This window comes from Apteryx rowi, unplaced genomic scaffold, assembly GCF_003343035.1.
Source record: "Apteryx rowi isolate R43461 unplaced genomic scaffold, aptRow1 scaffold_51, whole genome shotgun sequence".
Classification (NCBI taxonomy): domain Eukaryota; kingdom Metazoa; phylum Chordata; class Aves; order Apterygiformes; family Apterygidae; genus Apteryx; species Apteryx rowi.
The window spans coordinates 18242-45090 of NW_020450772.1; the positions used below are offsets into that span (position 1 = coordinate 18242).

General features: G+C 46.1%; 1 protein-coding gene across 2 annotated transcripts in view; it reads left to right on the forward strand.

Moving 5' to 3' along the window:
• The first annotated feature begins 434 nt into the window (after positions 1 to 434).
• PIK3CB (phosphatidylinositol-4,5-bisphosphate 3-kinase catalytic subunit beta) overlaps positions 435 to 26849 on the forward strand; it is a 114165-nt gene continuing 87750 nt past the window's right edge. The window contains exon 1 of one of the 2 annotated variants that reach the window (XM_026080124.1): positions 435 to 523. The gene's annotated coding sequence lies outside the window, so the exon portion shown is untranslated. Of the gene's footprint in view, positions 524 to 26553; positions 26670 to 26849 lie in introns of those variants that run through there. The other variant, XM_026080123.1, reaches the window with a different exon arrangement.

A 26849-nucleotide genomic window follows, 5' to 3' on the forward strand; every position in this document is an offset into this window, starting at 1 on the left:
ATCCAGTCATGATGGAGGTGCTTTAGGAGCCATCAGGATAGAAATACTTCATGATGATACTGTTTTTTTAATTTAAGCAAGGCTAATTTAATTACCAGCCTGTGTAGTTAAAGTATAACCAAATTAATATTACATCATAAGAAGCAATAAGATTCCATGCTGTGAGGATAAGAAGCAAACAAACCACCCTGCCTTTCATGCTGAAGATGCTATCTGGCATTTGCATAGATATTGTGTATGTAATTGAAGCCATCCTTCATGCGCAATGCTGTCATTACAGCTCTTGCAATTTTTTAACAGTTGGTAGACTTTACAATGAAGAAGTAGAAGAATATGCCAGGGACTCTAGAGAGCACTGTGTGGACTGTGCAGACAATGACTGCTGTAAAATAAACCCACGGGTGTCCTTGCTTTTTCACAGGGGAAAAGCACTTTGTCAGCATCTGTCAGGATGAATGCCATTTTGCATCCAGAAAATGCTGGTAGTGAAGGTGTCTCGATGCTGCGCGCAGAAGGCTTCCAGGTGAGTAGGCTGCTGGGCTCCTTCCGCAGTGCAAGTGCAGCGCGATTTCAAGTTTGCAGGGCTGCTTGGCTGAGCCTCGGGGTCGTGGGGAGGCGAGCTGGTGCGCGCGACAGCCCCGCGCGAGCCGCCCTCCCCGCGGCGCCGCGCTCGGCTGCGCGGCGGGCAGGACTGTGCAGCAGCCGGAGATCCCCTGTCGGGTGTGCGGGGGTTGTCTTTCTGCTTGAGCACGGCTGCTCGCAACCGTTGTGCCGCCTGGTTCCTCTGCAGCCCTGCTTGCGGGGCCGTTTCAAGGTCAGGGCTGTTTACGGGGCTGTGAGCGCAAAGCTTCCTCTTCGCCTGAGGTCTGCGGTGTGGGGTGTGTGTTTACTATACGCTTGTGCAGCGTCTAGTGCATTGAAACGTCGTTCTCCGCCTCGGCGCCCGCAGCCTGCCCGGGAGCCACGCGGTCCTTGTGCTTGCCATGCACCTGCCAGCCCTGCGGCCTGTCCCGCAGGTCCCGGCCAGGCGGCTTAGGGCCAGGGCAGGCGCCGGAGGCTGGCCGGCAGTTCTGCCCGCAGCACGCTTGCGGACGCTTCCCTGTCGAGCCCTGGCCTTGGGGTTCGCGCCTGATCCTGTCCCTGGGGAGCAGCTGGAGGGCTCGGTGCCGGGAATGAAGGCCGGCATCGGAGGCTTCCTTCAGCCACCCCTTCCCTTTCACGCAGGCAGCAAGTGAGCACCCACCTCCCAGCCCCGCCAGCGCCCCGGAGCACTTCTCGCAGCCTTAGCCATCCCCAGGTCTCCCTCTCGACACCTTTTCGTCTCTCGTTTCCTGTTCTTCCCTCTCCCGCCTCCGTGACGCAGAGGATGCCTCGCTGCTTCCTCAGCCATGCTTGCCGCGTTCTGCGGGGTTTCTTCCCCTCGCAACGCTATTTGAGTGAGGTGTAGTGAGATGAAGAGCTCGATGATGTTTAGTTTAATGAAGTATCTCACACAGCTGCACACACACAACGCAAATCACTTCCATCAGCAGCTTACCAGAATACTGGTGAGTACAAGTGTTCGAAAACCAAATTAGGAAAAAGGATTTTTACATGGGAGCCTTTGGACTGCGATTTGGTACAACTGCAGATGTGGTACACGTGGAGTCACGTGTTTTAGGCCTGTACTTTACACTCTTCATGGTACTGCATGAGTCTCAAGCTCCTTTGGGGCAAGATGATGGACTTTGCTCCTTGACAGGGAGCTTGCTCTCCACTTGCTTGCTGTGCTGGTGTACTTTTCATGCAAATGATGTATATATTGCTGCTGTAAAGTCAGTGTTGGGTCCAGACAGGACCTAGACAGGCCTTTTCAAAATTCAGGAAATGTGTCCAGAGCAGGGTTTAATTTTGATTAGAAGAAACCTAGATGAATAGATATTCCTTTAAACTGCTTGTAACAGAAGCTGGGAGGCCTGCACCATGTGAACGTCACAGACTGTCCCCACGCGAGTGGGACTGCCAAGGACTTGATATCTTTAATTGACCAGTGTTGTATTTTTAATACTATAATATAGACTGATCTTCAAAGCAAGTATGTTAGAGACATTTACAAAATGCTAGGGCTTGGTGAATGCTGTTAGTAAGATGAAACTTTGAATTAGGCACTTTGAAAGTAAGAACAGGTTGGGTATCTAATGAAAAATTAAAGAATGAGATTAGTGTGGAGGGTCCCCCCACCCCGAGCAATAATGCGTTCGCTGGAGGCGAGGATAGGAGCTCTCGGTGGCATTGCCACGCACTATAGCTCTGTCACGCCTTCTGCAAGACTGGGGGCTGGTGGTCTCTGTTTTTAGGTTTCCTTATGTGATTCCGGACTTTGAAGTTACATGAATGTCAACATGTCAACCTTAAATATATAAGAAATTATAATCTTTAACTTCTAATTATTTTATAAAAATATAAAATATAATCTTTGCCTTAATGGTTGCCTGAAAAAACATAGAAATTAGATTTGGCTATAATCTAACGGTTCAGGCAGAAATTAACTTGTAATGAATATGAAAAAGTCATACTTGTAAAGCCATTTGCCTGATTTTAAAATGTTAGGTATTGGCAATATAGTCTCTAAAGTGTCTAAATTCAAGAATACAATACTGCTTTTCCCCCTAAATAATATTGTAACAGTATGTTTAATACTGTTACATGATTAGAATGAGGCAAGTACAGACAAACAAGAAATAAGAAACAGCACAAAGCCAGCTCCTTACGGACTTCACAGGGCCCTCAGGATGTTCTAATTTCTTATCGCAAATACGTAAATAGCTCCTTTACTTGGTCAGATAATGAGGCAAGGTCTGCTTTTTTGATGAGCCTTCTTCCAGGAAAATCACCCTCCTCAGGTATCTAATGAAAGAGGACAGTACAAAGAAAAAGGAAGAAGAACAAGGGCAGTGCTAGATAGTGGCAAAGACACAAAAGATACTTGGAAGTGGTGAGAGACACAATGTTGTCAGGATCTGAGGAATGCTAAACACGCTGATAAAGCAGTGACACATAGGTAAGGCGAAGATGTGGCCGGGAGGATAAACGTCCGGATAGGCAGACAGGCTGTCTGCAGGCTGAGAGCCCCCGCTATGTTAGTGCATGGTCGGTGAAGGTTTCTTCGCAGCTCTAAGGGCAAGAAACTGAGCAAGTATGACTTGTCTCCCCAGGAGCTTAGTATGTATTTCTACTCTTACAGCAGAGCCACCTGTGGTGGCTACATGGGGAGCAAGCCATACTTAGTGTCATCTGCACCGGGATGGCTGATGGAGGGTGGAAGAAAGGAAGGATTAGTCATGGTAAAGGGGGAAATCAGGAGTCTGGATAAAGCAGCTTTCTTGGGGACGCTTAGCTGGCAGCTACAGGCAGCCTCCTGAAGTGCCTTAACTGCTGATTGGTCTCTGGCTTTTTTAATTTGGCACTTGAGCTGCCTTGGTGTAGGTGGGATCGTTCTGATTCATAGCAGGGTGCTGAAGGGAAGTGGAGTCCTTTCAAAGCATGGCTTGACCTGCAGATACTGTAACAGCTGCTGGCAAAGTGTTGTCAAAAGTCAGTCAGGGAGAGCTACCTCACTCAAAATCAGTGAGTTTTGATATGGATATAAACTCAAAAGCCCTGGCAGTCCCTGAAGTGAGTGACTGGTGGAAATCATCTCATAAGGTCCTGAACCAATTATGTTTCTTCTTGTTTCTTCTCAGCTCCTATACTGTTTTCATCATGTCTGCTTTTGATTTATATAGCTGCTAGAATAGGTGGCTGAATTTAGGCTTGTAAAGGACTGCTTCCAGATACAGAAGTGAGTACTGGCACTTCAGTGCTGAAAGGAACCAACAATATGCCTTCTTTTGCCTTTAAGAAGGTATTTGGTAAGGGGAGGTCACAAGCACGTCTGGAAAAGAAGCAAAAAGCTCTGTTTTAGCCTGGATTAGTTTGCTCATCCCCCTTGTGCTGTGACTAAGCAGCTCATAGCGGTGGCAAGGAGGGGGCAATGCAGAGAGCAGAACGCGCGGCAGGGGGAAGGTGATGTTGTCTTATGGCAGCAGTGTGGATTCATGCACCTTAAAAGTATTGCCTTAACTCTGACTTTGTGCTTTCTATGACTCCAAATGGCAGCTGCAGGTACCGAGTGGGCTGAACCCCTTCTCCTTATTGAATGGTTACACCGCAATATAGTAAATTTAACTGGGAGACAGGAATGTTTGTTCATGGGGAGGGAGACCAGCAGGCTGGAAGAAACGGCAAGGAAGCTGCTATGAGCTGGATTTTGCTGCCTGTCTGCGGGGAGGGAGGGGGAAGGAGGAAGGAAGAGCTCTGGCTCTGAGGAGCCTCAAAGCCAACCCCTGAGTGTCCGCTGTGCCCTCCAGAAAGAGCCTGGAAGGGGAACGCCTGGTGAAGGAAGCTCATGGTCTCTGTCCTGAAAATACCTGTAGTGCTGCTGGCTTTCCTGCCCCTTTTGGACCCCACTTTGACTAGCACAGCTACAGGAGGTGGTTTGGGGTTGCTGTTGTTCACTGCATGCTATTACCCATACCAAGCACTAAAAAAGTAACATAGGGCTTCAAAAATACAGTATTGTTGCATTTTTAGCACAGTTTTCAATATTGCATTTTTGAAAATTCTTGTTAAACCTTTCCTCCGATTCTGCAAGGACTAAAATTTTACAAGAGTGTTAACTTGCTCCCCTGATGATGAACGCCCTTCTTGCCACCCATGACAACCCCACAGGACAGGAATGCAAGGTGCAACTTGCCCTATGGTGCTTCGCAGGCTGCCTGCTAGGGGCATTTTTCAGATCCAGGCTTTTTTTAGAAGCCACATCTGCCTCTGGTCCTGGCGACTGAGGTCCCCTGTCCTGTAGGGGCTGCTCGCTGTTGCCCTCTCGGCTTTAACAGCTGCCTCTGTGCCCTGGCTCTGGCCCGCAGCCTGCCGCAGCAGGGCTCTGTGCTCCGCTGCCGGAAGCGTTGCGGAGTGTGACGACTGGGTTTGCACCTCGCGATACTGCACCTGAATCCACAGCCTTGACCTTATTGCTGTAACACCTTTTCCTGGACGGTAGCCCTGAACTGGTGGCTGTTTTGTTGGAGAGCAGGATGGGATGCTGCTGGGAAGTGCTGGGTGGTTTGGGCAAAGGTGTTTTGAGGAATGGCTGGAGGTGAGCAGATGTCTGTCAGCTGGGGGTGGCTGGTTCCTGCTGGTGCCTGAAAAATGAACCAGCACTAAGTTGGCCAAGACAGGCCAGCGTGTCCTCCAGGGCCTGTGCGGTGGTGCTGCGGGATGGCGCGTGTCAGCCGGGGGGCTGGCGGGGGGCTCCTGCAGGAGACATGGGTGCCTGGGGGAGACAGGGTCACACGGAGGACTTGGGGAGCAGAAGCGTGGCAGTGAACTGGCGCGGGTCAGGGTGTGCTCCTGGCCGTCGGTCGCTCCCCGCTGCCAGCGCGGGCTGGGGTGCGGGCCCCAGCGCGGGCTGGGCAGGGGCGGCACCCGCGCGGGGCAGCCTGGCTGTGCCCTGCCTGGGGCGCCCCGCGGGGGGCTGCCGCCTGGCGGGCTGCTCCGGGCCTCGGCACGCGGTACCCGTGGCACCCGAGGGCTTCTCGCTGCCGGCCGGTGAAGGGGCCCCGCCGACAGAGCCGGGTAGGAGAGCGGCGCTTTAGCTGCGTTTCGCTCATTTATTTTTAACCCTCGGTCCCTTCCAGGCGGGGCCGTGCAGCYGCGCGCTAGGGGAGGCAGCTCGTGGCCGAGCGTGGCTGCTGGGAACACACGCATGGCGTGATTTTTTTCCCCCCTTACTTGTCAGTTATTTCTTATTTAGCCCAAGGGCAGCCCCCAAATTTCAGGAGCAGCTGTAACGCTGCGAGCAGAGGCAGGCAGGCAGTCTGATGCTTTTCCATGCCTGTGGCCAAAGAGGCAATGTTTCCTGGGGGAGAGCCCAGCTCCTGTTTGCTTTAACTTATTAACAGCCTGCTTCATCCTTGCTCCTGTGTACGTGGGCTGTGGTCTGGTTCCCTCCCACCGGTTGGCTCTGGTGCCGTCCCAYCTGGTGAGGAGCTGCTCCGTCCCCTTTGGGTGCTGGTGGAGGGGCTTCCCCCTTCTTCAGGGTGGTACCTCCTGGGGGAGGAAAACTCCCCCTCCCTGGAGGTGAGGTGCTCCTGCATCCCCACATTGCTTTTCTGGGAGGGTGAGGGAGGATGAGAAGGGAAGGTGAGATTAAATAAGATCAGACGTGCTGCACCAAAAAGAAATGGGGGGGGGGGGGGATAAAAAGCTCCAAGGAGCTGTGAGGCTAATTTGCCAGAAAGTGATGGGAACAGGGCCACCATCAGGGACACTGAAACCTCCCGGCCACTGCCGGGAGCGGGGAAGTGTGGCTGGCAGCATGGCTGAGGCTGACGCCTTCTGCCTGCCAGCATGTGTCAGACCATTTAGGGTGTTAATGAGAAGAATCTGGCAATTAAACAACATTTCATCTTTTTTTCTTTAAATATTTTCCGAGTGTGCTGTCCTGAACTGTAACCTCACATTCTTTAGTAATACAAAGCGTTTAATGTTGCCTGCCTTCTGTAGCAAGGTGTTTTCCGTAGATGTGATTAATCACCATGTTTTTCCATTCCAGTTAAGCTGCTCACTTGGAGCACTGAGTCAATCAGTGTCTCGCACAAGCCAGTATCAAAGCTGCTGCTGAGTTTGTCCCTCYGATCAGATTCTTTGTGGGCCAGAAGCATTTTCAGTTTGGGCTGTTGCATTTTACTGGCAATTGTAGCGTGCTGGAGGTTACCCGAGTCAATGACCCATTAAAGCGTGAGCAGACTGGGAGGGGTCTGCTGGCAGGGGAGCCCTGGTTGTCCGTGTGCCCTTGGCTTCACTTCTCGCGGACGTTATATCCTGCGAGAGGGCTCAGAAAACTGCTGAGGCACTATCTGCAGGTTGTACGTTGCCTCAGGTCAGAGCGTATATTAAATGCTTGTATGTGATGTTCCAGTGAAAGGTTTTGTATGTTAAATGCAAAGTCGAGTGAGATGATCTTTGGTGTTGTCAGGACAGTTCGCAGCATTCCCAGTTGAGCTCAGTACGTTTTGGCAGTAAGGGTGGGTGCGTACTGGAACGGAGGTGCTTGGGTGGGGGGAAGAAATGGAGATGGGACAGGTCAGTGTTTGCAAACCCCACAGGCAGCTCTGGGGCTGGCTCCATTGGTGGGACCTCCTGTGTCCTCGTGTAATGGGCTTCTTCATTAGCAGTGGCAGTCTTCAGGGTCCCCAGAAACGGCCATGGGGAGACCCAGTCATAAAATGTATTATTTTGCACAACATTTTAAAACAAAACATTGTTTTTCTCACCACTTGCAGTAGAAATTTGAGTTTTGAATAATTGCGATTGACAGTTTTGATTCAACCGCAAACTGACCTCCCTGGCTGGATGGTGCCTGCCCCAATGCTTCATAGTCCCCCGTGTCGGTGATCTCACCGCGACGGCGTCATGGGACACGTGCTCTGGCTGGTGAGTCTGAGCACAGAACCACCGCGCCAGGGAGGCACCCCTTCCCAAAAAGTTTGGTTTTGTTGAAAAACAAGGAAAAGAAAGTAGATCTTGTCTTTTAGTGTTTGTTGGTGTCTTAAAAAATAAAATACTAGGTGGAGTGAGTGCTTTCTGTAGAAAGCTTTTTTTTTTTCCTGGTGAAAGCCCCAATTTCCAGTAGAAAAACATCCTGAAGGCAGTTCTTTTGAGCGGTGCCAGGCAGGAGCTAGTCAGATCCAAGGCTAACAGAGGGATGAGAGATGAATGCAGTTGGTCTTGTCTGTCTGTCGCCTCAACAGCATCCAGGAGCGAAACTCCTACTGCCACGTCATGCTGGTGTGGCGCTTTCTGCTGCGAGAGTAGGAGGCCTGCATACCTCTTAACGCTTTGCTCCAGAAGGCTGCGCGGCATGTAGTAATACTAACCCCTTTCATGCCTTCGTCGTTTTTGTACTGTTTGTGCACTCGTTGCCAGTTCTTGGGCTGACAGAGCAGTGAGTATCTGGATTTATTTTCTGTGCTTCTGAGGCATATATGAAACTTTAGGACCTGGGAGTTCTGCTGAGATGCTATGTGCTGTACCAAGTGCTGTTTTCAGGGGAAAATTTCATGAGCAGGTTCTAAACTTTATGACCTTGGCTGCTGTGCTCCTAATAGCAGATCTTATTTTCTGCTTTATATAATATTTCTCTAATTTGGTGGTGGATTTTAAGGAAACTTTTCAGGTCTATCCAGCAGGAATTACATTTAAACCTGTTAAACAGCAGTGTGGCTGGGAACCTTCCTCTGCAACATCTGGGTATGAGCAGTGCTGGAAACAGGATACTGGGCTAGAATGAACCTTGTCTCTGAACTATTGTGGTTTTTCTAATGAGATCAGTTTGACACCTGCCTCCCTCTGGGGTGTAACTTTATTTTACGGATACTGTAAATGTATAAATAACCCTCTGACCTTCCTCACTTCCATCTTTTGCTCCGTTTCCTTCTCTTCCTCCTCATCCTCCTGCAGCCCTTTGTCCCGGCCGGCATTCCTAACAGCCGTCTGGAGACGCGCTGCCTCCCGACCATTGTTCCGCGGCGCCTCGGCCCGGGCGGGAGGGAGCCGGCCTGCTGCCTCTACCGAGGCCCCCGAAACGTCGCCTCGGCTAAGCTCCGCTTCCTCAAGGGCATCGCAGTACCAGAGCGCGCTCAGCTCCCTCTGACCCCCGAGGCTCTGTGGGGGCTCAGCAGAGCTCCGTCTCGGAAACCCCTCGTGAGTAAATCGAAGTCAGCTTGTCCGTTTTGTAAACAGCACGGACTCGAATTCAGAGTTGTGAGCGGCGAGACTGTAGTTCCCCAGTGATGCTGCGGCCCGGGAGCTCGGGTACCCTTGCCAGGGTAATGCTATGAGAGACAGGCTTCTTGTTGTTTTTCATGGAAGTGCCTCCAGATATAAGGCGTTTGTGTTCAAGACCTGAATACTTGGGATTGTATTTTTAACTTACTGAATCAGTCAAAACAACATTGGCATTGAAACTTATGTAGGAAGGTTGTTTGTGAACTATTACTTTCAGTCTACTTGGCATAATGTGAAGGATGATTAACATAACCAGTCTTGCAAGTAGTGATAAATTCAACAAGCATTATTTCTGCTTCTTAGAGGTTGCTTTTTGTTATTATTAATCTTTCACATGGAAGCTCTCCTCCAACTGGCACAAATACCTTTTAGAACTGACCTAAAGCTTGTGTTTTGCCAAGATTCAGGAAGACTATTTAAAATCCAGTTTTCTGAACTGGGCCACCAAAAGCAGGGCTTTCATTCTGTCTTGTGCAAAGCAAGGTATTATAACATTATCTCAGTACTGCAAAGTTACTTTACATTTAAATCCTGTGTCTTACCACTCCATCTTAAGCGGAAGAACATACCTGTTAAATCACAGGGTAACTTTTGTCTCCTGCTTCAATTAACACCTTCTCTCACTCATATGTCCAGGAAGAAAATTCTTTCATGGGGGTCCTATGTATCTATTTCCAGTACAGCATGTAGCAGCCAGAGTCTCAGGCAGGCCTGAGAATGGAAGTAATGTTGGGGAAGAGGATATGTATGTTTAGGACCAGCCTACACCTCTTATCTACCTGAAACCTCCCTTGTCAGCTTACAGCTCTGGCATAATACTCTTGGTGTACGTGTGAGCATTAACTTGCACTTGTAGCTTTGATGGACATCTGTTTTGGAGGATGTATTTTAGTTGCTTGCTGGAAGCAGTACCCGGGGTGAAATGAAAGACCAGCTCTGTAACCCTATTCATCATGCTGCCTCCAGTGCGAGCGCTCAAGTCAGTGCCAAGCGCGTACTTGTTACATGGTACTGCGTTATATTGCCTGCTGGCGTGTCCTATGGCTCCGTGTCTTTTGAAGACAGATCAATAAAACTTAAATACATGAAAAAATGACATAATCATGTGAATACCCATCTATTGTATCAACTAAAAGAGATTTGTGAGAAAAGTTCCCCTTCTAATAGTCTAAAGAGAGGGCTGCTAACATACATCTGTAGGGAAGAAAAAAGTCACCCCCTCAAAATGTCCCAGGTTTGTGGGACTGTGACACTTTTTCCTTAAACTTCTCCTTTCCCTTCCATTCTTCTCTCCTTTAGCCACCTTACCAGTAGCCAGGGTTATTTTTATTAGTAGTAAATGTCTGTCTGTATCTTTTTCTGCAGTGAGAAAGTATAGTGATGGTGTGTCTGTGGTTAAAGGAAATTCATCTGTTCTTGGTTTAGTTGCTCACTTACTTGTGGGTATCAGATGGGAGGAGGACGCTTCATACTGTTAGAAATACTGAAATTGTTCTGTAGTGGGAGCACTACTGCTCTGATGGAAACCTGCCTTTCAGCGTCACACCCTCACAGATCTTTATCAGTGACTTACTGAACTTTCTCTGGTCTAAATACAGCTTTAGGACAGCCTATTTTGTTAGATGCTCTCATTGTAGACAGGATTTTATTTTAGTTCCACTGAATTCTGCTCCCTGTTGTTTTAATACAGAGGCATTTGTATAGCTTGAAATAAGCTGTCATGAAAATACTATTTATTCCAAACTGAACTTAGGTACAGCCTCAGAGCAGAGAATCCAGCGCATCCCCTACAAGCAGTGCTGACGTGCCTCAACTCCACGTCCCTCATTCCTTTCCTTTCCAATTAGAAACGCAGAAACATGAACCAATGTAAATGACCACTTATATCTGTTTCTTTTCCATATGCATCCCCAATTAAAGTAGTGCAGACAAGCAGATTTTAAATAGGCATCTATTCCTTGTCTTGACTTTTAAACCAAGGACATTTCAATTGCAAAGAGATTGCCGTCCTGCYGTTCATTGTATACCCCTTGGGTGACCTGTGGTCTCAGGGAGTAATAGTTGTGTAAGCTGTATTTAAAAATACCAATTATGCAGAATAAAGAGGTTACAGAGAGAAGCCGGTGTTGTCAGTAGATATTATTACAGGACTCCTGCAGGAGTCTAGATTATGTCAGAAATCACTAAAGTGTCTTCTCAATTTTGTTTCCTAAAATACCCATTCAAATGAATTTCTCTTGCCCTGTAGCTGAGCTTTCAAAATGATGGTGGCTTCCTTAGAAGGGCTCAAACCTTAATTAATGCTGTGGTGAACTTTTTTGTGAATGGCTTAAATGACTTCTATAGTTCTCCTTTTAACTTTTTTACTTGCTTGTTTTTTGCATGTTTTTCAGCTGCAAGTTTGACATACAGTATCTGTGCTCTGACTTTGCTTAACATGGGAACACGGAAATCCCATTTTTTCACATTCCCCAGCTGCACAGCGTATTATAGTTCCACCTGTGCTGGCAGGGGTTTCCTGTTTTAGAAGATTAATTTTGTTGAGTAACTCTGAGTTCCTCTAAAAGAAACGATTTTCCTTTCCTGTATGGCAAGGCCGATTGCAATCTTCTGAGGCTGTAAACTTGTTTATAGCTACTAATAAAGCAGTAGGTACCATTCGAGAGCTACCTAACGCTCTGGGTTGAATTCTGTTCTGTTGCATGGATGTAAATGCAAGTAGCCGCAGTGACTGCCTTTACCTCTTTCGGAGGTTATTGTCCCATTTTCCTTGTAGCCAGAGGCTTTTTTTTTCCCCCCAGCTAGAAGTTTGCCTCTTGCTCTCATTATCTCTTCTTTCAAAGTCATGAAAGTTGCTGTCAGTATTTTACTGGATCTCAAAAAGCAGCTGCCCAGGATGACTTCAAAACTTGCATCCTGCAAGAGCACAAAAGTGGTTTCCAGCACAGCTGCCGAGTTTCGATGTCTCTGCGTGTTCATGTGGAAACAGCCTGCGCTCCTGTTTGTTCTTCTCCCTGTTCAGCTGCCGGCAGGGCTGGCGCTTTTGCCTCGCCCAGTTAGCTTGCTCTGGTCTAGATCCAAAAGTTAGAGGGTGAGGAAATGGCCTTTTTCCTAGGGAATTTTGCCTCTGGCTATTTTTTCATTTGTCTGCTGCATTTGACACATTTCTTACCTTGTTACGAAGTGTGTTTGAACCCAGCTTGCTTAGGAGAACTAGATTCATCTTCAGGCTCACCTTGGCTTGTCACTGAATTATTTGCCCGTCTCCTGCGCCGTGCTGCTTGGTTTGCACATGGACACGTGGGAGCATGCTCTCCATCCGTCCTTGCAACCCGGAGGTGCACTGCCAGTACCGTAGTGCGGCTGCCAGCGCCGGGACAGTGCGTGAGGCGCAGGACCCGCAGCAAGGCTGATGGCTTTGGGGCACGGGTTTGCTTTTGGATGCTCCCTGAGAAGGCAGCCTCGTCTCGGGCTTTCTGGCACAGTTGTGTGCGCTAATTACTATGGTTTCTGGGTTCTTCCTGGAACTAAAATGTTATAATTAATCCTAGACTGCTTAAGCTGCACCTGTTACTGGCTTCTGAGAAGAATCAGGACAGATAACAGCATAATTTAAAGCAGTCTTGGCATGTTTTTTTGTGTGTGCTTGCTATTAATGGCTTGTTTGGGGGAGGGAAGAAAGGGAAGGTCTTTTCACAGCTGCAGATTGCCCGAATGCACTCAGCACATCACATCTCTGAATCCAAGGCCTATATTCTGCCTTCTTACTGTCCATTAGTATTGTGGTTATAAGCGAAYGTGAAATCAAGAAGCAATATGGTGGGAAGAGTGCAGGGGCAAGAGACAAGAAGGGGTAAGAGAAGAAAAAATTAAGGAACACAGTTATCCAAAATGAACAGAATAACATGGGAAGAAAGGAGTTGGTGAGGGACATTGTTTTTAATCTAGTTTCTAATTTAAGCACAAGCTATAAAAATATATGTATTAGTGTATCTCTCATATGACTTGCTTGCAAGGCTATTAAGATTTTCCGTGAATAAAACTGTGTTCTTCTCTCTGACCTGTCATATTCAATCTTTTAAAATAATTATGGTTTAGCAGCAGCTGTAAGAAGATATTTGAACTGGACTCCTGATTCCACCCTAGCATCCAGAATCAACATACCAATCGGTGATTAATAAAAGCTGTAAGAAATAAGCATCTTGCTGGAGGTGTCAGAGCAGCAGAATGAGATACCATGCCTTAGCAGTTTCAGTGCAGCTCATCAAGCCCAGATCTAGTATTGTAGCTTTGAGACTACTTTGATTAAGGGGGGAAAAAAAAATCATACCTAACAAAGAGTTGGGAAATACTGATCAAGAGATCTGATGTCCTCCCCCTGCTGTACCACGTCTAGGTGGAACTTTGGCCGTGAACCAGAGCTGGGTGTGTCTTCTCCACCAAGTATGTGGTTTGTCTCATGCACTTCTAAGGGGTTAGACTAAAGGATGTCAGCTCAGTTAGAGAGTATTTTTGATCTGACGTAACAAAAATCATTTGATACCAGTTTTAAAACCAGCACCAATGAAAATTGGGAAAGTAATTTGACAAATGACAGGCTTCTGCCAAATACCTTTGAAAAGGTCACCCTCAGCCAGCCAGTTTGGAGAAATGCTGTGGAAAGAAACTGAGTTAAGTTAGTTCTTTATTAAAAGTCCCCTTAATATCATTACAATGTACATCAGATAGGAAAAACTGAAAAGAAAAAGGATGAGTTTGAAACCTTGGAAAATTGTAGTCAACTAGATGGAAAGGGTATAAATAGATGGAATGAATTGCAAAAGGGCACAAGGTGCAGAGGCTGATGCGCCCTGAGCGCGTATCCGTTTGGAAAGACCACTGAGCTCGGGAGCACTGCTCCCGGGGCGGGGGGGGGGGGGGGGGGGGGGGGGGGGGGGGGGGGGACGCGGACCTGGTCCTTGCAGACCCAGAGTGAGAGGCAGCTTGTATTTGTTCTGTGCGTTAAGAAGGCAGGCTGCTGACTGAGATGTTTGGGATCCAGAATATTTATCTGTCAAAGAAATTGATTAAGCAACCATTACAGTAATGCAGAATGGTAATAAACTTGTTATACAGGCATTCGTTCTTAGTCACCTGATTTTAGTAGCCTTAGATCTAGTCCTCCTGTGTTTACATGATAGCATTTGCTGAGTGCAAAGCACTTTGCTGATATGCAGATCGCTTGTTTGCTGCTGAGTGAGTCAGTCAAGTGTATCGGCTGCAACAGCGTGATGTTCCCAGCAGTACGAAACACAGGTAGGGAAAGAATTAGGGTTCATTCTTCATGTGAAGACTGGGAGGAGCAGTGTTATGATAGCTGAGGCTCTGCCAGTCTGCAGGTAATGCCGCAGGGGCRCCCAGGATGCAGTCAAACTTGCACACACATTCAGACATATGTTATGTCAAGAGTTATCTGACAGGGGTGTGATTCATTCAGAGTTTGTCCAGAGGGCTTTTTTTGAAATGTTTTATTTCAGGCGAGATGTGTAGAACAGGACACCAGTTTGCCCTTTTAAACTACACTACAAAAGCACCTTGCAGGTGTATCCTAGCAGGGCATGGCAGAACAGGATTACACTAYTACGAGATTCTGTGTGGTTACAGCGCTGGAAGGGGATGGGGCCCCAGAGGACTTATTACTGCCTGTAATGGGAAGCACAGAGCATCTTTTGTTGAGTCTCTCTACATTATTATTCTAATTTAGGGTTTACACAGTGCAACAGCCCCGCTTCTTTACTAGATGCTAATTAGGGTCTTTTCATATTTTTTCATCCTCTTTTGAGGGAGGTTATCACCTGATCTTTAACAACTTGAAATAATCAGTTTTTTAATAGAGTTCATATGGCCAACCCACTGCAGAGCTGCATGTCTAYTCCCTGAGCTGTCGTTGTGAGCGAAGGAGAGAAAACAACAGAAGAAAACCAAGGTCAGCTTTGCAAGATATGTTCATGGTAAGCAATACTTTAGCAGAGCATCATTCAATTTTTAGGTTTGTGTAGAATGACTAAGCGACAGAGAATAATATATTCTCTGAGAGAAAACCTGACATCCTATAACACTGCCTTGTTTTTCATATAAATGCATGTTTCTTTTTAGGTTCAGAAATATCTGCAAAAAATGGTGGTTTGAGATATGAATAGGTTATAAGAGATGGCAGCACACATAATGCTGTCTAAAAATTTCAAATGAAATTATTGAAAATAAACACTGCTTTAACAGCATGTATGGTAATGTTACACCAAATATATATGCCTCACTCAAGGTTTTTTTCTCAAAGGTATATTTTGCATTAAATTCAAGATTAAAAGCTTAAGTATGCAATTTTATGTTAAATTACTAGAGGAACACATGAATGTTAAATCATAGTAGAGTTTTAAGAGATGATTTGAATTCATTATATGAGCAAATAGGTATAGGATATTTTTGTTAGTTTACAGGAATTATTTGGCAAATGGAAAGATAGATTTTGCATTAGAAAGTGGAAAAGATTTCCTCTATTGTGGCTGGTCTAGGTACTGGATCCATTCATTGTTAAAGGTGCTGGAGGACAAAGGTAGCATTTTTAAGGTACCTGAGAGCTGATACTCGACCCCTTTTGGCCATTGTGAAGCTTCTCTCCCATCYGCACTACAATCGTTGGGCCCTAACTGGAAGCTGTACTCCTCAAAGGAATTTTTAAATGTAGTTTAATAACAAGGTAAGGGGGTGTTTGAAGCTTCAGCTTAAATGATCCTGTGTTTATACCAGTTGTATGGTGGTATTAGAAACGCTGTTAGATTCCCATGGAATAGTTAAAGGCAGTGTGTTCTCTTTTAATGGAATTACATCACTGCTTTGCTTTAACAGCTCAGTGTAGTTTAAGATACGGATCACTGCAGCTGAAGTAGGCTTGCCAAAGTCCTCCCTGCTCCCAGCTCTGTGCGTGAGTGCACGGTAAGGATCCAGATCTATGGGTAGMCAGGTATGTAAACATTTCCCCGTGCCAAATGGGCTGTCATTGCTGCCTGGGCTTGGCCTTCTCTGGTCTCGTTATCTACCCGATAGCGAGTGTGCTCGCAGCTGCCTGGCCGCGTGCGGCACGCAGCACTCGCCCCAGCAGCGCTGCTGCGCGGGGCCAGCGTCGTCCTGTCTAGTGCGGTCGCCGATGTGTAGCAACAGGGTTATGGTGAGTGTCAGGCTGGGCGCCGTCGTTTCTTGCAGGTCTTGGGGAGGAGAGTGCAAGTGCATCGCTTTTGCTGTTGTCACCCTCCTCCCTGCATGGGGGGTTTATATACCTGGACTCTGGTGCCCTCAATACCCCGACTTAAAGATAAGCAGCTTGTCAGGTGAATATAATTCCTTCAAAAGCCTAGAAGCCACAGGTCTTTCTGAGAGTCTGTTTGGCCCTGGCAGTAAAGGTCTTTGAAATCTGGAAGTCAGAAGTTTGATCATTCTTTTGCCAAAAGAGGTCATTTGACAGTGTAAAGACCAACTAAGAATGCAGCGAGTTACTCATTCTTCGGAAAACAGCAGTGGCTAGCCAGAGCTTTCTCCAAAGGTGTTTGTGGATGGTTTGGCCTTTCTAACAGTTTGTCTTCTAAGGAGGAACTAAAAGCAGTGGGGAAGTAGCATTCAAAGACAGGCTCGTTCTGCCATGATTTTGCTTCGTGCCTCTCCTGATCGGTTCATATATAAAGGTAGCCCACATCAGTTACTGGGTTGTATTGTGATCTGATTTTGCCCTGATAGCCTCAATTTCTCTTTCTCTGTGCTTTATTTTCTTTAAACAATTATTGCTATGGTGTTGCAGTTATTGTACAAAGGTAGGAAGCCTACTAAGGGCTGCTGGCCTTGGGGTTGGGAGCTGTGATATTCGGTACCTCAAACCTGTTGCTTATCGTCCAAATGTGGGAGAATGGGTGAAAAAAGCTGCTGCTGTAAGCACAGAGGAAGGAGAGGGCTTGAAGGGGGTTGTTTTCTGGTATTTCTGCTTTCTGTATGTTGCCCAAACAGGAGTACTTTTCGTATTACTTGCAGTTTATCTCTGCCTCTGGCGACAGTCGTGTTGCAACTCAGTAATGAAGTCTAGGGAGATTAATTTCACTTTAAGACAGTCTTTCAAAAAGTTAGATCAGAGCTAGATCACCTTTTCAGAAAACAGCAAAATGCTAGTACGTAATATGCTTTGCTATGCCAGAAGACTCCGTGTGTGCTGCTGCTTATGAGCCCCTATCAAAACCACATTAAAACCCAGCATTAGTGTTTGCCATGCTTTCAACTCGGATGATCAGCTGAGTTTTTTTCTCTTTGAGCATCTTTGCCTATTAAGCGAGGTTCAGCGGGATCAGTGAGACCCTTGGTTCTAGGTAATGCTTACTGGTGGCAGTGTCAGGTTCTCGGTGCAGTTTGGGCCATAAGATTGATTTCATGGAAACTATTCATTTATGCAAAAGAGAACAGTCCAACCTCGTGCAACTAACAGATGTTAAAAGAAATAATCTATATTTGGAAAATGTTATAGAGAATACATGACTTTGGACAGAGCTGTTGAGTATGAAAGTGAAGATTTTAGGCAAACACTTCTCAGAGCGGAACGTGGTATTGTCTCCTGGGAGTTCCTCCGATAGCTGACCCTGGGTTGGTCTCTCCTACAGAAAACCCTTTGGGAAAGTACAAACTCCTGTGGAAAATCCCAGAAATTTCCATGGGCAGTTCTCCTCTACAACTAATGGATTTCAGCCTCACTGAGGTGATTTGAGAGCCCATCTTCATCCCCTTCATCAGGGGATGTTTCTGCCTTTCTGCGCTAGCTCCCTTCTGGTGAGTCCACTGCGAACTGCGTCGGGCGCTGTTGCGCAGTGCCACAGACACTCCACAGCAGGCAAAGGAGAAGGAATTACTGGTATACACAGGGCAAACAGTTCGTATGCGTGCCTGGAGCGATACCGAATTCCAAGGGGATTTCCTCTACCAGTCAGAAGAGGGCTGTGGCTTTCCAACACTGTGTTCTCACACCCCGGGGAAAAAAATATGTGAAAATACATAGACTCAGCGTTGAAAAAAAAAAGGACAATTCATGATGGGAAGCCAGAGGTTCATATAAAACATCTTTGGCATTACGAGAAGAACCCAACATGCTTCAGACTGAGATTTGTCATTTGTCCTTGAATGCATTCTCAGAATTCTAGTTTTGTGCAAAATGAACATAGGCTGTAAGGCCAACCAGAGACTTTTAGAAAAACATCTCTGAGTAAAGCTTCATTTGGTAAGTTTTCAAGGGTTTTAAAATCTATATTGGAAGAYAGGGAAGGAGAAGGATTCCAGTCAGGGATTGGTAAGAAATGCTTCATTAATATTAAGCTTTGGGTACAAAAGAACTGAGGAAACTATTTCTCCCACTATCACAGAGGGAAGCAATACCAGTTAAGCCAAGACTGCAGCAGAACACTTACTGGAAATGTTTACACGTTACTTAATACCTTGAATGCATTATTCAACTTGTGTAATGTCAGCTGGGGTGGAGCAGGGAGGAATGGCTTTGCACAATTTGCTTCCTCCCCATGGAATGTTTTCCTGAACATATCTGCCATTTGGGGCAATCAGATACATTCCAGGAATAAATAAATAAAAAAAAAAGATGCATTTTTATGAAGTGCTGGAATATTTTCTCTTGCAAAGGGACATAACCTTAGCTTGAAAGGCAGCACTTCTCTGAGCCAGTCTGCCTCCAGTATAGAGCAGAGTTTTAACAAAAGACCTCTATGAACCCACTCCAAGCAGGAGAGCTGCGCAGTAAATGGTGGAGCTACTTAAATGGATGTGGTTTTCTTATTGGAAATGAAACCCCACTTTCCCTCTCAGAGCCTTACGCAGCAAGCTTTCTCTCCTGAGCAAACCACTTAAGCATGTGCTTCAGCCTTCCTGATGTGAGCGCCTAAAGGGCTTCCTGAGCTGGAGCCAAATGGGTTGTGTGTTGGGAAAAAGATGAAACAGTTTGTCGGCTCACGTTAGCAATGTCACAGCAATACAGAGAAGGGGATGCGAAGGAGAAATAGACTGAGAAGCGTGAAGTTAAGCTGGCATCTCTCTGCTTGTCTCTGTGTTTATTTAGCATCCAAACAGTCATTTCATGATTCACCTGCTGCATAATGTTTCACGGACAAAGCTAGGATAAATAGAGAATTGGCATCATTTGCATAGTTGTTTAATCTAAACAGGTATGATTCGTATAAATGAGGTTTTCAGACTTGTGATAGATTGCCAGACAGAGTGGGTGAAAGAGACAGATACTTTGATTTGATTAATCAATACCTGGGAGTATTGTTGTAAAAACAGATTTAACACAAGGCATGGAATTTTTGAAGTAGTAAGGCTGGTGTGATTCATTAGTTCAAAAAAAGTAATAATACATGTTTCCCCTTAAGCTGCAAAAAGATCTTTTCCTAATGGCATCTAGTCAGATTTAGTAATGTTGGCTGTTTAGCTACATATGTAGCTCAAAGAGACTGTTCAAAATATAATTCTTAGAAATAGCATAGGTCTTCCTGGTTCAGGATGACTAGATCGTCTAGCCACAGAAGTCAGTGTGGAGGAGTGTTTTGAAATGTGTACTGGCATTTGAGGAGTATTCCCAGAACCTCTGCTGTGTTGTTTGTGCAGGGACCGTTAATAACACGTTGTGGACGCTGTTCTGAAACGTATTAGAATGATGTTTTTTCTGAGGGTAGGATTCATAGCTGCTGATTGTGAGAAGTTAAATTAACAAAACCATGAAGCGAAAGGGTATGAGTTTGTTCCAGCAGAGCACTGAACGTTCGTGGGTCTGAATTCGGTGGATCTTGGTGACTGTTTGCCCTGACCTTAGTGTGGAAGAACAGTTTTATAGCTGAAGAAACACTGATATGAATAGGTACTCATAAATTAGTATTAGAGAGTTTTCTAGACACTTGAAACATCCTTAATAAGAAATCTATAAATGCCTTTTGAATGCCTAACTGCTAGTTATACGTATTTCTGATAGTCCTTTTACAAATAGAAAGTCATCAGTAGCATTAAAATTGTGACACATTCACAAAAGCAAAGAAGTTCAAATCTGAGATTTTAAATGGAAGTTCAAAAGAGCAGTCCATTTGTAGCTAAGAATTGGTATTTTTAGAGAAAAAATGTTGCATGTAATATTTGTTATTTTTCTTGTGCTTATTGATGTTACAGTTTCACAAACTTTTGGTTTGCCCTGATATATAGGTATAGATAGATAGAGATGCACTAGCTTTCTAGTAGCGTGTCATGATCAATGAGATTAAAGGAATCATGTTTTGCCATGGGCTAGAGGAATGTTAATGTGATACCTGTGTTTTATGGTAACAGTAATATGTTGAAGTTGCTTTTATCTCTTTCTTGGGTTTGCACATGACATAAAACTTCTGAGAGATAAAAAAAGATTTGTTTTTGAGAAAGTCTTTGGTAATTCATAAATGATGCATGACCGAATTCAGAAGTGAGGTTCACTGTGAACTGCAGGTCAGTAAGTGCCTTTGCTTCTAAGGGAAACTACATTTGTGTAATTTAAGGGCTAGACTGCACTTTCTCTCTTACAGCACTTCTGCACAAAATGAAGCTTTGCTAACTCTGACTTACAACCCTGACATAAGTGACTGGACAGTGAGCTTCTGAAAGCAGACTTGATGAAACATCAGTTGAAATTTTTATGCAAGCCAAATTCAGAAATAAGCCTATTGTAGCGTATTTCATGTCTGATTTCCATAGTCACTAAAACAGTGTGATACACTCAATAGTATTAGTGATCATGACTCCATTCATTTCTACAGTTGTTGTATCCTTTCTGTGATCAGAATGGCCCTAACAAGAAGACCATCTAGGACATAAGTGTCTAAAGAAGATTGGAGAAGTATGGGTTTCTTTAAACCATTTAAGTTGTGTTCTAGTTCCTTTAATTAATCTCTTGCCTAGTCTTTGCCTCTGGCTGAGAATAGTAATATACCATTAACCTGAGGGATTCAAAACAGGCTGTGTGCTGTGCTTGGGAGGGTGTCAGAAACTCCTCCTGCAAGAATAAGAAACTGTTCTATTACCTTTTCAATTGCTGGGCAATCTAATCCCAGTGAGCAAAACATAACTACTAAAGTAATTCTGAAGCCTGATGTTTGATTTTCCTAATCAGCATGTTGCAAAGATGATGAGCTTGACACTGGTAATATAACTGTATGAAGGCAGGTATGGCAGCTGTTACTTTGAGCACTGTCTAATACATTAAAACCTGCTGGACATTGGAGTCTATTTTTAGTAAAAGAATAAATAAGCTGGTTGTGCCCTACTTTCTGTCAAAATGTGTCATGGGATCCTTATATTTGATTAGAAAAATCAGCAGAAATAACACAAGAGTACTCAGTGTCTTATCTAAAAGTGGCAATTCTAACAATCCCGTTCTGCTGCTTATTGCAAAGAAATGTTAATCTTGAGTATGAGGTCAGACCCATAAAGTAGGCAGGTGCGATAATAGCTGGTGGGAAACTTGTGTCAGTGATGTGTGAGGTTATATGTAGACAAAAGCCCTGACTCTGTTAGGCACTAGCTATTCAAGATGCTTTTAATGCAAGATGTTATTTTGTATGGATGAATGGAACTATTTTTGCAAAATCTGTTTTAGGAAGCTGGAAAAAAAAATAGGTAGAGATATATTTATATATAAATAGAGAAGGTAGCAGCAAAGTCAGACTGCCACTTCAGGATGCTGTTACCTGTATAAAGATCTTACTCTTCCTGATTTGTGAGCAATTTTTTTAATCTCACTGAAATTCAGGCAGGAAATCGTTCCTGGGCTCCCACATTGTGGGCTAGTTTCCATGACTTGCACCTCTGACAAAGTGTTAGAACAGTGCAGGGCTAACGTATTAACAGTGATCTTCAAGAGCTGAATTTGCTGGCAGGTGGGCAGGATGGGATTAAGCATAAAAGCTCCTCAGAGTTTGAAAGAAGCACGCAGAAGAGTTAACTTTAGCCAAGAAATGATACTTGTCCCTGGCTACAGACTCCAAAAGGAACCAGCTGCGGAGCATTTTGGCTTGTTCTACAGTCTGCATATTCCAAAGTGCTTCACCTTGTAACTCCTGCACCTGCTGGAAGGAGATCTTGTTCTCAGCTTACTTTTATTAATTGTTCTAAATATTTAGTTACAGTGGTAGCCATGGGTGTAATCTATGTGCTGGGATGTTTTCTCCCGCTTAGTATGAGTACTTATTTTTTTAAATCTAACATATGATCTGGTTTCTGACAAAGGTGTCTGGTCTTCTGTGGTCTTCTGATCTTGATCCTCGGCTGATATATTGAGATGAGAGGTGCAACCAAAATGGCAATATTGAAAGACATTGTCAATAATCCATGTGTATGGGACCCATGTGAACTTGCTCTTTGTTGGTGGAATCTATGTCCTCTTCAAGACACCATCTGCTGATACTGCAGAATCAGTAGCAATATTTTAAGAAGTTACTGCCCTTCCTTTTCATTGTCCCTCCTGTCTTTTCCCACTAGTATTAGCTTACCAGTTTTCTGCTCTGGGTTCCCATGTTTGATGCTGAGGCACAGCAGTGCTTTTGAGTGCTCCGTACAGGGGGACTTGTCGGCAAGTTCATTAGTATCCGGTTATCTCCACTGACTGATGTAATGTGGACATCCATGTATCTCATGAACCAAGCTGTCCTGTAAAGTGTGGCCACGTCCAGAAACCTCTGTTTCCCATGAGCAAATGCAAAAAATAAGCAGCCGTATGGATATGCACATGTAGAGGATCAGTGACAAGTAAGCACTTTTGCCAGTTTCCCTAGAGATAAATTATATCAAATGACTGCTGCCTTAATGCAATAGAACTGGCATAAATCAGTCAAAAATGCCACCAGTTAAAAAGTGTCTCAGAGCTCCTGACTATGGAGTTTCAGTGATTTGGGAGGAGTGCTCTGACGTGTCTTCCGGATATGGATTTCAGGACAGGCATAAGAGGGTTCAGCTCCCAGCTCGTACTGGCAGCCTCGGCACAGCGGGCCTCTCCTTTCCCGTTCCCGTGCTCTGTGTTGCGGATTTGGGAGCCAGAGGAGCAGCTGGGCTCTGCCAGCTCCAGCCGGGGAGCTTTGGTGGGTGAAGCCTCTCCCTGTGTCAGAGCCGCTTTGCAGGCCGCCTCCTGCTTTTCCACTGAATTTTACACTCGTGAAATAAGTCAGTATAGCAAAGCACTGTTAAGAGCCACTTGTTCTTGCGGCGGGCAGGCCGTAGCTTTGTTAGCGAAATCCAGCATCCGTTTTGTCCGACATCTGCATTTGCAGTCTGGTACTGAATGTCGCTCAGTCCATTATTTGCCATCGCCTCCCCCTTGACCAGAGTCAGTGAGAGACACACAGCCGCGTGCGCTGGCGCAAGGGGGGAGAAGAGACCACACGGCTGCACAGGCACCTTCCGAGCGCAGGTGACGCCGCTGGACTGAGCCGGCCTGGCCTGCTGAGGTCCCCGCCACGGTCCCTGCCGCGGCCGGGAGCACTTCAGCTCTCCACCTGCCGCGTCTCCGCCGTGCCGTTTGTAAGCTCTTGCTGTGCTGCACTGTGGTGCAGTACTTTCTGTAGATGGTATCGTGCATTAGGTCATTAGTACACGTTCTCCTCGCATACAGCATTCCTTAGGAATCTCTTAGTGTTTCCTTCCTGGATTATTAAATATAGATTTTGGCAGTCAGGCCTGATTCTTCTGATCTAATTTTTCTAAACACAGTGCCTGAAACTGTCACACCAAAATGCTTTGCTTACTATTAACAGGTTTTAAATTTCAGTGACTAACATATTCTTTTCCACAAACGGTAACAACTTATCACCTTAGGCAACAAGAGAGTTTTTTCTAGTATAGATGAAGGAGGGACTTAAAATGGGGAATGGAAGTTTTGTTAATTCCAGAAAAGCTATTTTTGAAGGCTGGAATCCAAACTGGCTTTCCTCTAGTTACCAGTTAGGAGACTGTCATGTTATTTTTCGTATACAAGGTGTTGTAAAGCCCTTTATTCGGATGACAGTAGGCAGCAGGCGGACAAAGGAAYGCCTGTGCAGTACAGAGTGGCCATTATACTCTCTACTATCGCTCACACAGTTTTGAATAGAACTGCTTTTTTTCAATAAAAGAAATATTCTCCGAGATTCTGGTGTTCCTCGGAATTTGCCAGAAAAGAGTTCCTGTGCATCAACTACCCAAAGCTGACTGTATTTTGTAGGTGTTGCTATTGTATCATGTTATAAGACACTATCAAGTTGCYGTCAGCATTAAAGTTTTGTAATAAATGCTTTTTAAGCATCTTCCCCACCCAGTATTCAGCTGCCTTTTGGATCATGGTCCTTTAGACTCACTGCGTTGCACTTTTTCCAACCATTTTTTTCTACTTTAGGCCAAACATCCTTCACACTGTGTCTCCGTTTGCATTTTCTTTCTCACTTTGTCAGGGTCTGCTTCTCCAGTTTTATGCCGTCTGCAGATGTTCAGGCAGCTTGTGCGTTACTTCCTTTATTCCGGTCGTGGCGGTTACACAAGGCGAAAATAATGGAAAGCCAGAATGCTGAAGCGGACACATTTTCCTAGTGACCAAGAATGTGCCCTAGGTGTACAGCTGTTTCACATGCAAAGACATGACTCAGATACAGACTTTTTAGACAAAAACCTTTTGTTATACTGAGAACATATGTAACAATAGCCTGGGGGGGAGAATAATAGAATATTTGTTGTTTTGTGGAGGGATGTGGGAAGAGAATCTGAAGATAAGGAAGTTGAAAATTAAAATTTTATTTAAAACCTCTGTTTTTTCACTGCTATGCAGCGTATAGAAAAGTGTATTTAAGATGCTTCAGACAAATTCCTTATCCATATTGCATGTGCTGCCCATAACAACTTCATGATGCAAACACAAGTATCCTAGAAAGCTGATCAACTGTAATCTGAAATATGGGGATAACTACTGATTGAGCTCTCATCGCTCCCATTACTAAATGCTGATGTTACATTTGGAGGCATTAAAGCACAAAATGAAAAGAAATTTGAAGTTGGAGATTACAACCCTGCAGAGAAAAAAAATATCTGCGGTCAGATTTCATTGAAGTCCATTCATAGATATAGCGGAAATTGTCTGTACAAGATAATTTTTCGATGCTTGAGGCCTTATGCATGACAGGTACTTCAAGGYGTCATTATTCGGTTCCAAAGATGGCAGCACAGTAAACATGTGCGAGTTTCTGGCTTGTTGCCCTCCGCTTGGTCTAGTAAATCAGTCGCATTGTAGTTGACTTGCACTTTACAGAGCCTGCACTGGATCCTGTAGGACAGCAACCTAAGGCTGCAAAATCCAGAGTAAACACACTTTTCTAATTAAAAAAAAAAAAAGCCTTTCCAAGAATAGTCAAAGGCACAAAACCCTTTCTAATCAATGCAGGCAACTAACAAGCCAAGGGTTGGATATCTACGCCAAGACTATCTGGAATATTTACTGTCAAAAACCACAAGTATTAGAATGGTTTGAAAAGTTACATATCTGGGTCTTTTTACGCTCTTGGATTTCATTAACAGCTCATTTTCCAGAAATGTATTTTAGTAGCAATATAAACTTTAAACAAAAAAAAGGACGTAACTGCCTCACTTAATGGGATGAACTAAACTTCACTGTACAGGTCGTGACCCAGAGAGATGATGCGCTCTCTGTACGATCTGTACTTTTGCCTGATAAACCGATTATTTTCATTTGAAATCTAGTGGCAAACGTTCCCATTTCCTTCCGGGAAGCAGGAAGCGAAGCGCAGGTGGCACGTGGTGTTCCCGGCGTGCGGAGACGTTGGGACGCGATGGCACCGCGCAGGCCGGCGGAGCTGGTCGCTGGCACGCGGGGGGAGCGYGCGTCGAGGCCCGCCGCAGAGCGGCTGCGGCGCGCCCGAGGGCGCGGGCAGGGGGTTCCCTCCTCACCTTCCCGGTAAAAACTTGCTCCGTGGAATAAGCGGGGCGAGCACTGTCCTTCCCCAAAATTTCCAGGCAAACATGTTGCGGTTGGTCCGTGCGCTGGAAACATTGCTTCGATGTTGTCTGTCTGAAACCAGCAAACAACCAACCCCCCCCTTAGGTGTTTTCTAATCCCGATGTAATGACTTTGTTAGTGCCTTGAGAATTGTGCAGGGAAGTTGCGAGGAGGAAAATTCACCTTTTTGTTTTCAAACCAGGAAAAAAAGGAACGGAGAAAAACAGTAGCAGCTTTATGTGTTTCTTTACCGCCCTGCGTGCTGCTACGAATAAGGAAAGTCAACTGAGAGTGCCAGAACCCGGGGAAAAATAAAGATACTCGCAAACGGCCAGGGCTGCTGCCGCGGTCCCGAGGGGGCCGGGGCCGGGTTTCGGTCGCGCCGCTCCCCCTCCGCGGCGTCGCCCCCGGCTCCGGCCCCCAGGGGAAAATGGACCCGGACGCGCCCAGCGGGGGCGGAGACGCGCTGCGGGATTGGCCGCCGTCTGCAGTTGATATTGAAAGCCGCGCGCGGATTGGGCGGCCGCGGCGAGGGGGGCGGGGCGGGACCGGAGGGCGAAGCCATTGCCTAGGTAACGCCGCCCCCTCCCCCCGCCCCGCGGTGGAGGCGGCGGCAGCGGCGCGCGGCGCGGCCGTTACCGGTCACGGGCCGGAGGGAGCAGGCTCCTCGCTCGCGCCAGCCGCCGCCGCGCTGGCTGGGAGGCGGCGCAGGAGACGGCGGCGGCCGCTGCTGCCCGGGCAGGTGGGTGAACCCGAGCGGGCGGCGGTGCTGGGCGCCTCGCGTTGCCGGCTCGGGGCGGCGGGGTCCCCCCCCTGCCCCGTGCCCGCCCCGCGGCGGCGAGCTCCGCAGGAAAAGGGCGCTTCTCGCCTGCGGCTCGTTGCGACACGCGCGTTACTCAACTGCGCGCCGGCACCGCGGCGG